Raw genomic sequence first — 13,223 nt, 5'->3', positions numbered from 1 at the left:
GGGGCGGGGGGGGGGTGCGAGGGCCCTCGCACCCCCCCCCCGCCCCCCCCCACCCCCCCCCGCCGCCCAGGCTTGGTCCCTCTCCACTCTCCCAGTCACCTGCCCACCCCATCCCACGCAGTCCTGCCTGCAGGGCCTGCTGGAGACAGGGCTCAGCTCTCGAGCTGCAGAGCCAGGGTTCCAGCTCTGGCTGCTTTCCTGCCAGTCCATCGTGATGGGGCCGGGGGCCACTGGTGGTGCCTCACCCCAGCCCAGCTCAGTCTCGACACAGTCCTGTGCTTTTATCCTCCTGTCCTGCCTTCTGTGGGTCTGGGGCCAACCACCAGTGTCCCTGAGCCCCCACCCCAGACGGAAGCTCCGTGATCTTGCCATGAAAGCCCAGCTGCTCAGAAGGGAGTCTTCGGGAGCACTGGCCGTTTGCAGAGCACCACAGGCATGGCATCCTTAGCAGACCCCCGGAGCCTGCTGCTGCTTCATCACACGTGCCCAGACAGCAGGACACGTCTGGGCATGTCTAGGCCCCTCTGGCCTGGTCCAGATTAGTGATTGTTAGATGGCAGCACACACAATCCCCACTGTTTTCAAATAATCCCTGGGCCATAGTTAGGAGCCAAACAAGCCGCCGACTTGCTTCGGTGCCCCTTCAAGGTTTTGTGTGCTCTGGACCAGGCCAGAGGGCTGCCCCTGGAAATGCTGTGTGAGGGGACCTGCCCTTGCTCGTAGGACTCCAGCTCCAGGGTCGGGGTGGCTCTCTAGAACCCAGTGTCTCCTGAGGCCTTGGCTGTTTCCAAAGTTCCCCCACCTCCTCTGCAGCTGATGCCCCCCAGATCTCACCCTCAAACACTGCCCTGTGGGACAACAAGAGCTGAAATGCGGCCACACTCTTGCATTTGCTGACAGGCCAAAGGGTGCGGAGAAGTCTTTCTGTGAGCACACACAGCGAGGGCAAGCCATCATGCAGGGTGCTTCCAGGGCTCCTGGGTGTTCTTTTTCTGGATGTTTCCTTTCCCCTTAATTCTCTCACAGAGCGGTTGGTTGGGACTGTGAGTAGATGCACCACCCGCCACTGGCTCATGATAAACCAAGAAAAATGTTTGCAAAGTGGATGTCAAACAGAAGAGTAAAATCTTAATTGCATCTTGAGTTCTTACCAATCATTAATCCTCCAGCAGAAATTATGAACCCTTCATCAGAAAAAAAGGCACGAATGAGAAAACCCCTCTATAAAAAGAACCTCAAAAAAATACAATACAGCATAAGCCATATGGGTATGGTAAACTAACCCCATAAAATGATTAAAAACGAGAGAGAGAGAGAACATAGAAAAAGATGTCTTTTGTGCGTGGCTTGTCAGACTGTCAGAAACTATTTTGAAAGTTGCTTGCTGCCTCCGTGAGTATGGGGGAACACATCCATGCACCTGGCCCGTGGGGAACTTCCATTGTCCCTTTGGTCTCTGGGGTCCCGATTGCTCTCCCCGAGGGCCGACATCCTGCTGGGGTGGCGGGCTCAGAGCCAAAGGCAAAGAGGGATGAATACGTGATGGGTTTCTGGGCACAGGGAGGCAGCCGGGATTACAGTAAACGAGATCTGAACAGCAAGGCCCTCACTCCCCAGCAGCTCTGCACCGGCGCCTTCTCTAAATGATCTCCTTTTGTGCACCATTGCCGTAGTTTCATTATGGCCCATTAAACAGCAATAATTAAAACAGAATATATTGGATTTGTTTATCCTGGACTTCATAAGTCTACGAGGTTTGCCATGGTGCCCGTGCAGAGCTAGGACTACAAGGGCTTATAATTAGCAGGGTAATTAAGGAGAAGTTGTCTTTGTAGCAAGAAGGTGCATTTCTCAGGGGCGACAAACTTCTGGTGGTGGAGAGTCCTGCCTGGGGGTGGCCCAGGGGACTGGGAGCTGCCTGCCGGAGGCTGGTCCACCCCCGGGGACGAGCCGGGGTTTTTCAGTCAGCAAAATGCTGTGTGCCAGGTACTGTTCTAGAGGCTGGAGGTGCCATTAAGCTCGCATGCTCTCAGGGAGACGACACTAAGCACATGCCATTAAAACTTGTGGAAGGTGTTGATGGCTAAAAGAGGAAATTAAAGCAGGAGCTGGGTGGAGAGTTGGGGAGAGTGGGGCTGTGGTGGCCCTGGAAATCTTCTCTGGAAGAGATGACTTTTGAGGATGGATGAAGAGCGGCTCAGAGCCCGAAGCCTTCCCAGACAGAGAGAAGGGCAACGACAAGGGCGGGAAGACGGCTGGCCAGGCTGGGGCTGGGAGGGTTTCGGGAGGGGCTTCGCTGATGGACCAGGAAGCTACTCCGGGGTGGGTATTTCCTGCCCTAGAGGAATGAGCTCCCCCTCTGTGGTTTGGCGCCACCTGGTGGCCGCTGTTGGCTCTGGCGGACATGGTGGGGGCGATTCTGGGTTAGGGGGCTCCATATGACTTCAGGACAGCAGCCATTTCAGAAGTCACCCAGTTGCTTGGTAACTCTTTCTCAAGGAAAGCAGAAACCTGAGAAAACTGGGCTGGAAGAACTGGGGATGCAGAGACCCTCCCCATCCCCTTCCCTGCTTCCCAAGCTGGGGCTGCCTGGCTTTCCTCCACCCTCTTTCCTTCCACTTCCCCAGTCTCCTTTGGGGGCACCAGGGTCTAATCTGTATTTAGATTTTCATGGAGTTTACTGGGCTGACCAGTGACCCAAGAAGTATGGGTATAAACAGAGAGCCCCATCTGCTGGTGGCAGCCCCCTCTAGGACCCACCAGAGTTGTGCAGTGGGTTTAGGGGAAGTCCTCAGGACCCCCGCTAGATGAACCTGTCTTGGGGAGAAATCGGCCAGTGACCTAGGGTCTTGACTTCCCTGGTATTTGACCTTGTAAATATCTCTTGCCCCAGCCCTGGGAAAGAAAGCTCTAACTTCCTGCCTCTTCCAGGACCTGCCTCCCCAGCATTCCAGCCCACATCCCACTGTCCTTTTGCCTAGGGTTTCCTGACTGTGACCTGTGCCTCCAACCAGCCTCTTTACCTAAGAGCCTGTCCAGGGGTATCAGGGGCTCCATTCAGACTTCCATCCCCTGGCCTGGGGCTTCTCCCCAGGAGTACCTGACATTCCAGACTGTCCCTGAGACCCCGCTGCCTCCAACTTTGCCACCCCCAACTAGAGGGGGCTGATGGATGCGGTTTTCAGTGGGGGGCTATGCTCACTAATGTTTACCACCCATGCAAGCAGGTCCCCTTTTAAAGGATGGAGACCTGAAGTGTGCTCAAGGCAGACGGGAAGCCAAAAAGCAAAATATTTAAGTGAGTATGACCTTTCACAGAAATGGGAAGAAGTGTGAATGGCTCTTATGAAACTTAAATATGCTTATTCTTTGATCAAAATAGTTTGCTGAAAATTTATCTTGAGAAAATAACAATGAGTGTGGATATCCCGCAATAGTCCCCAAAGTAAGATAGTGGCAGTAATTGACAATTATCCCCCAATATCTGTTCCCAATGATAGAACCTGCAATATTTTATCTGGCACATGGATGTCAAGATAAGAACTGTTTCTAAATCTCTGATCAGTTGGGGTGTATCCTCGGTTCTGGCCAATGGGGTGAGAGCAGAGGTAACAGGTGCAACCTGCAGACCCTGGGCCTCCAGTGAAGGCTGTGTTACCTGCTCTCCTTTTCTAGCCTCCCTGGTGGCTGCACAGCCAGTGTGGGGAGGGGTCCTCCTGGGCCATGCAGACAAGGGCCACACTCAAGCGATAGTGGAGAAAGCAGATTAAGGAAGTCTTGCTACCTCCTGGAGCACAGTTACTATACCAGACTGGCCATCCACATAAAAGGGAAAGAAACTCTCTTATTTCAGCCACTATTTGGGGTCTCTATTCAGCACCTGGACATATGTCCTAACTACATATAGAACCTCTAAGAATATTGCAAAACCTTCAATGACATGGAAAGATATTCACAACAGATTGCTAAGCGAATAAGAAACTAAAAAACCAGGTAATGGTATGATCCCATTTTTTTTCTTTAAGAAGTATGCATACAAGAAATTCGTGTAAAATATCATAAGCTATAGAATAACATGTTAATAATGGTTATCTTTAGGTTGTGAGATTATTGATGGTTTTAGTTTATTGTCTTATGTGCTATTTAAAAAAACATTTTAACATTTAATTTATTGATGGATTGATTTTTTCCTTTAGAAAACTTTTTCTGAAGAGCACAATAAAAGGCAAGTCAGCCATAAGCCCACTATTTTAAAAAAATCTATCCAAGGGCTGTAAATTCAGATGCCTTCAGAGGTCACACAGAAATCATCATTGCGTGAAGAGGTGAGATGCTACAAAGGGGCAAGGTCTGGACCTTGGCCAGTTGGGTTCCGTACAGTTGTTTTCACATTTTAAATAATATAAAGTATAATATAAAATAAAGCCAATATCAGTTCTGATCAAACAGAAAAACTCTTACAGTGATAGCCAGATGGCAACCTCTGCATCAAGTATGACATGAGGGTTCCCCTCCCCTAAACCCATTCTCCACCCCCATCTCCCCCCACCCCCTACCGCCCCCCAGCCACTCTTTACTGCTGAGAGGGAAGGAGGTAGGCATCCCTTGGACAGGGCGGAGCTTAGCAGGACTTGGGGCGGGGCGGAGGCAGGAGGGAGAGGGAGGGAGTGGGAATACCAGAGCAAGGCAGGCATGCTGGGGACTTGACAGAAGCACAGGAGGGGAGGGCTGTGACTCACTCCCCTGCGCATCCCCCTTTAGCTTTATGAAAGGGAGACCACGAGAGCTGCCACCACCACAGCCACGGAGCACTTTACCACTTCATAAATGACTTCTCCTGAGATGGAGGAGTCTTTTCTCTTTTGCAGATGGGGACACCGATGTTCAAAAAGGTCAGATGACTCGAGAGTTGGAAAGTAGCAGCAGGAATTTTGGACACGGAATGCCATATCCATTCTACTACTTCAGGCTGCACAGTGGGGAGGCGGAAGGCTCTAGAAGGGGGTGTGAATGAAGTTTGGCAACATAGGGTAGGAGAATGCTTTCATAGGGTTGTAGCCTTTCCTGAAAGATGGGACAGTGTGTCCGCCTTGCTCTGCAAACCGTGAGTCACTTATAACCACCTTGGAGGTGGCCCCTGTGACTGCTGAGAGGTTTGCAGCATCGTTTGGTAAGAGATATGAGAGAGAAGAGATGATTGATTGGTTCTTGATTCGTGTACTTATTTATGCCCCAACTTGTCCCAGAGAGCATTGAAGGACATAAGACTGCCCTGCAGGGAGAGGCATTGATCGCCAAATGTCTGTTCATGTCTTTGCCCTCTAGACTTGAGCCCACAGCTCTTGCCTTATTCATTTATGCACCCAACAGATCTTTACTGCATGTCTGCTAGGTGCCTGCCATTGGGCTAAGTGCTTAGGATATCATGATGAGCCCACGCTGGCCTGCTCTCTACCTTCATGGCATCTACTTGGGGAGACAATAGTAGCAAATACAAAACAAAACAACAACACACACATATATTATATTAAAAGGTTTTAAGAACGGTGAAAGAAAAATCTCTTTTCTCTTGCCCCTAGCATCAGACAGGCACAAACATGGTTCTCAGTGAGCATCTGTTGAAGGAATGTTGAAGGAATGTGAAGGAGAACAGGAAGCTTTGGGCTACAGGATGGACACCTGGGGGTGCTGTGCTGGGGACCACCACCTTCCCAGCAAAGGTGAGGCCTGTCCATCCCTGCTTCAGCTGCCCTTCTGCAGCTGCTGGAGCTCATTCCTTCTGGCTGGGACTTCCTGGGCCAAGCTGCTGCGGGGCTGTGGGGGCAGTCATGGACAGCTGGGGTCCTCTCCAGGGGTGCAGCCTATCTCTGGAGACCTGGCTTTGGCAAGCTCTGCTACAATGCTTATGAGAGGCTTTCCTGACACACTAATCTCCTAGGTCTCTGGGGTCTTGTTTACAGGTGCATTCCCTGAAAGCTACTTGGCACAAAGCTGGTGCTCCATGGTTATTTGTGGAATGAATGAAGAAATGAATGACTAGACAGGTAAACAGTGAAGGCTCCTAGTGTGTCTCAGTGCGTGGTGCTGAGCTTTGCCCCTTTCCTGGCTGGCCTGCAGGGCACTGGGGGCTACTTGGCCCCGAGGCTGAGAGGTGGAAGCTGCTGGCACCAGCCTTGCTCAGACATCGGTCAATTTCATTCAATAAATCTTTATGTTGGGATTTAAGTATACTCTGAGAGCCTGCTGTTGGATGAAGCTGAGGCCAGCAAGGGAAAAGGAGGCAGTGAGTGCCTCCCTGGTGTGTGCAGAGAAGTGCACGGGTATGAACACACGTGACCTGGACATGCTAGGCAAGGTGATGGCAAGCCAAGTCACAAAGAGAGAACCAGACAGTACAAGTAGAACAGTGGGGCGAGCAGGTTGGGGGGGCAGCGTCCTGGAGGGATGGGTTCTGATCGTGGACAGGAGTGGGCTGGTTGAAAGGAAGAGGGAGGGTCCGACGAATTCTGGTTTGCAAAGGTATCACAGAGAAGTCACAGTTACTAAGTACCCACTTTGTGTGTGGGGGGGGTGGAAGGCCGAGGAGCAGCTACTGATGGCTGGGACAGATAAATAACTGCAGGGTAGGCATTGTCAATCCCACTTTGTAGACGAGGAAAGGGGGTTTAGGAAGAACCCAGCTTTGACCCCCAGTCCACCTGATCGAAAACCCACTTCCCTCCCACTGGAGATGTTTACATAATTCAAGTCTATTAGAAATTGGAAAGCTTTCATTGTGTTTACTAATCATTCATGTAGCAAACTTATTTCGTTTCTTCAATAGTCATTTCAATTAAATTCTGCACATTTACTGAGCACTTAGCATGGGCGACTGACCGTGTATTTTGTTTCAAGAGAAGCCTGTCTTATTAAAGAGAATGTAGCGACCAGCACTGGGCTTGGGCTGGGAGGGTGGCTTCCAGTCATGTTTCTGCTGGTTGCTAACTGCACGTTGTTCTCTCTCTGCTCCCACTCTTCACCTTCTACAGCTCTGTTATTTCATTCTTATGGAGAATTGTTTTGCGCCAAAGAGCTGACCTTGAAAGTTATTTTTCCTAGGTTTGTTGGTGAGATAATGTAGACTTGGAGACTGAGATCATTCTTCTATTTTTGGCTGGATCTTATTTGAGATTTCCTTGGATTGATTTCATTTTCTTGTTTGCAATTCATTATTACATTTTTAATAATAGTCAGTTAGGCTTACCAAACAAATGTCTATTAAATGATTTTGCTCCAAGCCAGTGACTCCAGGATATCCATCAGAGTAGTCCTGGATGTTGGGATCTTAGAAATTGAAACAGTAGGTGCACCTGTAGGACAAATCCCAGACTGATGTGTGATCTAGTCCCCCAAGGTTCTCCCTGCAGCTGGAACTGGGAAGCAGGGGGCGGGAGGCTGATGCTGAGCCTTGTCAAGACTTCTGGGCCCCCAGAGGACAGAGGGGAGACTGTCTGTGGGCTTTGGGGAAGGAGGGCGCTTCTCCATCTAAAGCTGCATGAGGATACATGAGTGTGGGGATCCTTCCCCCAGTTTGGGGTAAGCTGTATTCTGAGAGCTGCCCTTCCAGAAAGCTTTCTAGGGCAGTGGAAAGAAGGCCCAGTGAATCCAGTGGCTTTTCCTGTGGTACCAGATAGTGCCAGATTCCTTTCTCCCTGCTGTCTCATCTCCTTTCCTAGCCAGAATCTCTGGAGGCTGGCTTCCAAGGCCAAAACCTCAGGTCTGGGTCCTCTGCGCCTAACACAGAGTAAATGCTAGATATAGGTTTGTTGAATTGGACTGAATTAAACTCTGGAACTCCAGAGGCTATGGACTTTGTCTCCACCCCCCCCATCCTAACACTTGACAAGAAGTCATTATCAGTCTGAAAATTATGATAGACTCATGCAGAATTTATGTGAGGGGTAGAAAAGTCAGATGCCTGCAGGAACCAGGTGGGTCACACAAATGCAAAAAGTGACATAGAGGAAAGTTGTGTGGAATAGTGGGGTTTGTGGCTAAGCAGGGTTGACATGCTCAGTCTAAGGGCAATCCATTTGAATTTCTAAAAAAATTTCTGTTGGCCAAATAAAATACCTTTGTTCCAGCTTCAAGGCCCTTGGCTTAGGTTTTCTAGTCAAATAGCTGTGTACTGAGGGCAACTCAACAAACCTGACAACGAAGCGTGAAGAAGGAAAAAATATAAGGAGGCAAGCGGGGCAGACTGGCAGAGAGGTAGGATGACGAGCCGCAGAGAAGCTCTCCCCAGGGTGGTGCTTCTTTGGCCCAAGGTGGGCTCATCCTGGAGATGGCCAGAAAAAGCATGTGCCATCTATAAGTAGCAGGACTGGGTAGCACCTGTCCAGGCACGTGTCCCCGAGTGGGCTGTTAGTAGCGGCAGGGCGGTAACAATAATGATAGTAGAACCATCACAGCTGGTGTTTACGGAATGGTTGCTGTGTGCTGGGCATTGTTTTCAGCACTATCTTTTTTTCCCCTTTATTTAAAAAAATAGACTTTATTTTTTCGAGCGGTTTTCAATGCACAGCAAAACTGAGCAGAAGTGTAGAGAGTTCCCATGTACTCCTTGCCCCTACACGTGCACAGCCTCCCCGTTATCAACACCCCTCACCAGAGCTGTGTGTTGACACATCATAATCGCCCAGAGTCCATAGTTTGTATTAGGGTTCATTGTTGGTGCTGTCCATTCTATGGGTTTGACAAAAGTATAATGGCATGTACCCACCGCTGTAGTATCATTCAGGATAGTTTCACTGTCCTGAACATCATCTAGCACTGTTTTGAATCCCCTCACCAGCACTTGATATAGGCATTTTCAAACTCCTTTCTCAGAGGAAGTCAAGGAGTTTCTGAAAGAATGAGTGGCCTTCTCAAGTGCACCCTGTTTATGAAGCTAGTATGCACGGACTCTGCAGGGACTCTGCAGGTGTGGGGGGGGGCTGCATCAGGTGCCCCGTGCCTGCTATGTTATCTTGGGAGGATTAGGCAGCTTTGAGCTGAGCCACAAGACTCCCTGGGAACCACATGGGAATACACTGGGTCCTGTGGCCATTGCAGATGAAGCTATTGGAAACTGGCTTGCATTTTAGTAGCTGCTATTACTTTTCCATGACAGTAAAACTAATGAATGATAGGAAATTTCCAAGATAATAAAATGCATATCTACCCCTTGTTGTATATATATTTTTTCTGTTCATAGTTCCCTGTTCATCTGGAATTTCAATTAGATGCTGTTTTTTTTTTTTCCCCCACATATCCTATCATGTTTAGCTAACTCAAGTGTTCTTGGCAATTTCCAAAACTACAAAATGACAATAGATTAGCTGACAAGTAGAGAATACGTGGTGTCCATACTGAGCATGCGTATGCTTCACCTTCCGCCTTGGGACACCAGGGAGGCTTTAAAAAAAATTTAGTAACAAAACAACATCACAAATCACCCAGTCCCTTCTAAAACACATAATTAGGAATTCAGTGTGGTTTTTTTCCTCCCTGAAAATGGAAATATTGTTATGGTTTTAAACCATGTTTACTGAAATAGTTTCTGCTAAACAAAGTTTTAAAAGGAAGGTTGGGACAAATCTCTTCTGAGCACAACTGAGATGTCAAATCCAACATATGTTCATGTATCCAGGCTCAAAAGATGTTGACAGTGGTATCTTGAAATGTTTCTCCAGTTTCCCCAAAACAGAGCAAACAGTAAGACATGAATGCCACGTGTGATGATTGAGACATCAACCTGGAGTCTCAAATCTCTACCTTTTCTAAGGATTTGGGATTCTTTTCAGGAATCAATTTAAAATAACTCATAATTCAACTGAAAGACAATTTAGGGCTTTCAGGTATAGATGCTCTAGTTTCCAGCATTTTATTGCTGCTCTCAGTGTTTTTGAGATGACGGTTTTCCCTTCACAGAACAAGCTTAAAATCAGAAAAATCAAATACCCATTAGAGAAAGTAGATTTACTCTGCTATTAATTGATGTAAAGATGTAAAACTCCCATCACCCAGGCGGGAGCCTAGCACATCGCCTGCAGACATTTTCAGGGGCCAGTGGGCCAGCGGCAGCCCACTCGGCCTAAACAGGAGCTGTCTGCCTTTAAGAGTGGAGGTTTGAATTTTCAGTGGTAGAGACGTGCTGGGAAGGGAGGAAGCCACATCTGCACACACATCTTAGGGAGTATGTGACACTCTCTTCCCACTTTGTTTTATTTTTAAAAAAGTGAACAACCTTGAAAGTTGAACAATCCACCCTATTCTGGCTTCTCTCTGCTCTGCTGGACAGGAGGTAAAGTAGATCGCCTATTTAGTAACCAGAAAATGACTCAGAGGGAAGGGAGACTCTGCGGCTGCTGTGAATTAAATAGGGAGAAGAAGGAGCGCTGAGGACCAACCACAGGATTGTCTCCTTCCAGGGGCTGGAAGCAACCCAGGTGGGGGTGGGGAGGGCCAGCCGTGTAAGAATCTGTTGAAATATGACCCGCGGTTTTAACTTTAAGTAAGCATTTCCGTCCTAATAGAAGCCCCATCTAATGTCTCCTGCAGCTCTGATTCTGGAACACGTCACATTCCTCATTAAAGCAATCACTGTTAAAACATAAAGCAACACAGGATTTATTTCTTCATTAAACTGATGATCCGTATATGAAGCCAATTAACATTATGAGTCTGGTGAACATCAAGTGTAAAGAGGTTAGAGAAAATTAAAAGCAGTCACCTTGGTCTTTAGATAAAGAAAGTACACTTTTAGGTTGTAAATTATCAGAGTGTCCAAGCGGGACAGATCGGTGAATTTGGTTAATTGAAAAATACATTTTACCGCACAAGAATTAAGGAAAAATAACCTTTTCGTTTCGAACGCCCTTTTTGGTGGGGGAGGGGGACCGTAGCGAATACATATTAGTCACCTTTGGAGGCCGAGTGTCAGAGACAATCGGAAGAAAAAAGGGGGGTCGCGTCATCAAAGTTTGCAGTAGGCTTTCGTTTCTACGTTACTTCGCTGTTTGTTTATTCGCTGTTTTGCCAACAGAAAGGAGTCGGTCTCGCGGCTCAGGGACAGGGACGTTGGGCGAGGCGAGGCGGAGTGTCCCGAGCTGACTACGCGCGAGGTGGGTGTTTTCCGGAGCCTGGCTAGTTGTCCCTCTAGGGAGACGGCCGGGCTCGCGTCGGGGACGCTGGGAAGGCTAGGGTCAGGCGGCGACCTGCGGCGGGCCGCTTCCCGGCTGAAGCCGCCGGGCAGGAGCAGCGCGTGGGGCTGCGGCGCCGAGAGTTCGGTCCCTTCTCTGAGCACGGAGCGCGCGTCCCAAGTTAACTTCCGCAGGTTTGAATCGGGATAGGATTGGGGTCAGTCCCCCAAAGCCTGGGATCTGGCAGGGGGGTCCCACTGCTGCGTCTCACAGAGCCCCAGAGGGGCCTTCGGGATCGGCATATTTTCCCTCCGCATCCCTGGACGGTCCGGTGCCGCTGTCCAGGGTTCTGACCTGCCCGGAGGCGCGGGGAGTGAGCTGCCCGCAGACTCAGGATGAGCCTGCCCAGTTCCCGGGACATCTCTGGGCCTTGATGGGAATCTGCTTCGGCGGATATGAGGGATGGAGAACTGAGACTGGGGCTTGGACTCGTTGGCTTTTGGGGCCAATGCAGCGCCGGGCGCCTGGTGCCGCGGGTTCCCGCACGGTTACCCAGGTGCGACTGGAACATCTTGTCCAAGCCCTCCGGGATACCTTCCTCAATTCGCTTGACAGGCACTCGGCTCTTGGAGAGCACAGGGTGCGCAGGCGGGGAGCTGCCACCTAGGGCAGATGGGAACCCGAGGGGGCTTTTGGCAAACTGGGGAACTCAAGGGTAGCCTCGGGCTCTTTGAAAGGGCTCCAGAGGGCAGGGGTCCTCTGAGCGACACAGGGAGGGACACAGATAGCGCGCCGAGCCTCTTGGCCTGGGTTGACACAAGGTCCGCTCTTGAGGCTCCAGCCCTCTCTGGATGAAGTGGAAACGGCGCTCTCTGCTGCCCGGCCAGCCCCTCCTGCTACCGCACCCACCTACCAGACCTGCAGGCGTGTTCCCCGCGGCCGGCCGACTGGACTGGCAGAGTCGGTGACCCTGGCAGAGCTGGCGCCGCGGACTCTCTCCGCCCTGAACTGAGCCAGAGTTTCCAGCGGTTTCTTCCATGTGGCGCGGCCAACTCCTCACTCCGGGGCTGCCTGAACCCAGGAGGGCAGCTGAAGTGCCCTGGGCCCTAACTTTTCTCCATTGGAGCGGTGCTGCGTCTTCCTCCCACTGGTTTCAGAGGGTTGTCCACCGGCGGCCCAGGTCCCCGGCACTCTGCCCTTCAGCTCCACAAGCCTTGCCCGCGGCAGGTGTCCACGTGTGGGCCCGCCAGGCCTTTTGTTTCCAACATGCTGTGTCTTTAAGATCAAGGCTGGATCCCAGGCGGTGCAGGGACCGGACCCACCGCCTCGCCAGGGCTCCTGAATGCAGCATTAGAATGTTTATAAAATATTCAATTTATGCAGTCTGTCCAAGAAGCCATCGTCCCAAAATAAAATCAGCAGTCTAGACGGAACACAGACACCAGAACTTATCAACAGTTGTCTGACTTGCATCTTCTGATGCATCTTGAGTGGGTCATAATACCAACTTTATTTTCAGTGGTGCATAAATTAATTACACGCATTTAATAACCAAAATATCATTATATTCCCCCTTTAATATCATAAAGGCTTTCCGCCAGGGAAGCACTTAATAGTGCAGGGGGCCGTAACGGGCTATTATCCTGGTGTAATGCTATTACAGAACCAATTATGTGCCATTAGACTTGCTTTTTTTGCAGTTTATGTGATTTGATCCAATCCCGCGCCCCTGACTTGAAAATTTCAGCCCGATACTTTAGAGTTTAATTTTCACCCAGGCAGAGGGAAGGGCGGTCTCTCTCCGCTGAGTGTCTGCCTCGGATGCATTTTAAAAGTAATTGCGAAGGGTCCCACCGCATATCATTTGCATCGAGAAGCGAACATAAATTCAGGGACCCCTTGCTGAGAACAAAATCAAACTTTCCTTTTGTACGGTCGCTTGGAAAGGGAAGCCGTGTGCAAAGAGTCCCCCCAAAAACCCATCCGGCGGCTACAATTAACAGCGCTTTGTCAATTTGCAGCCCGGGAGTCGCCAGGCCTCTGACAAGGGCGAGCCCAAAT

The sequence above is a fragment of the Neomonachus schauinslandi genome, chromosome 6, assembly GCF_002201575.2.
Source record: "Neomonachus schauinslandi chromosome 6, ASM220157v2, whole genome shotgun sequence".
NCBI lineage: Eukaryota > Metazoa > Chordata > Mammalia > Carnivora > Phocidae > Neomonachus > Neomonachus schauinslandi.
Note: the sequence above shows the minus strand (reverse complement) of the source record.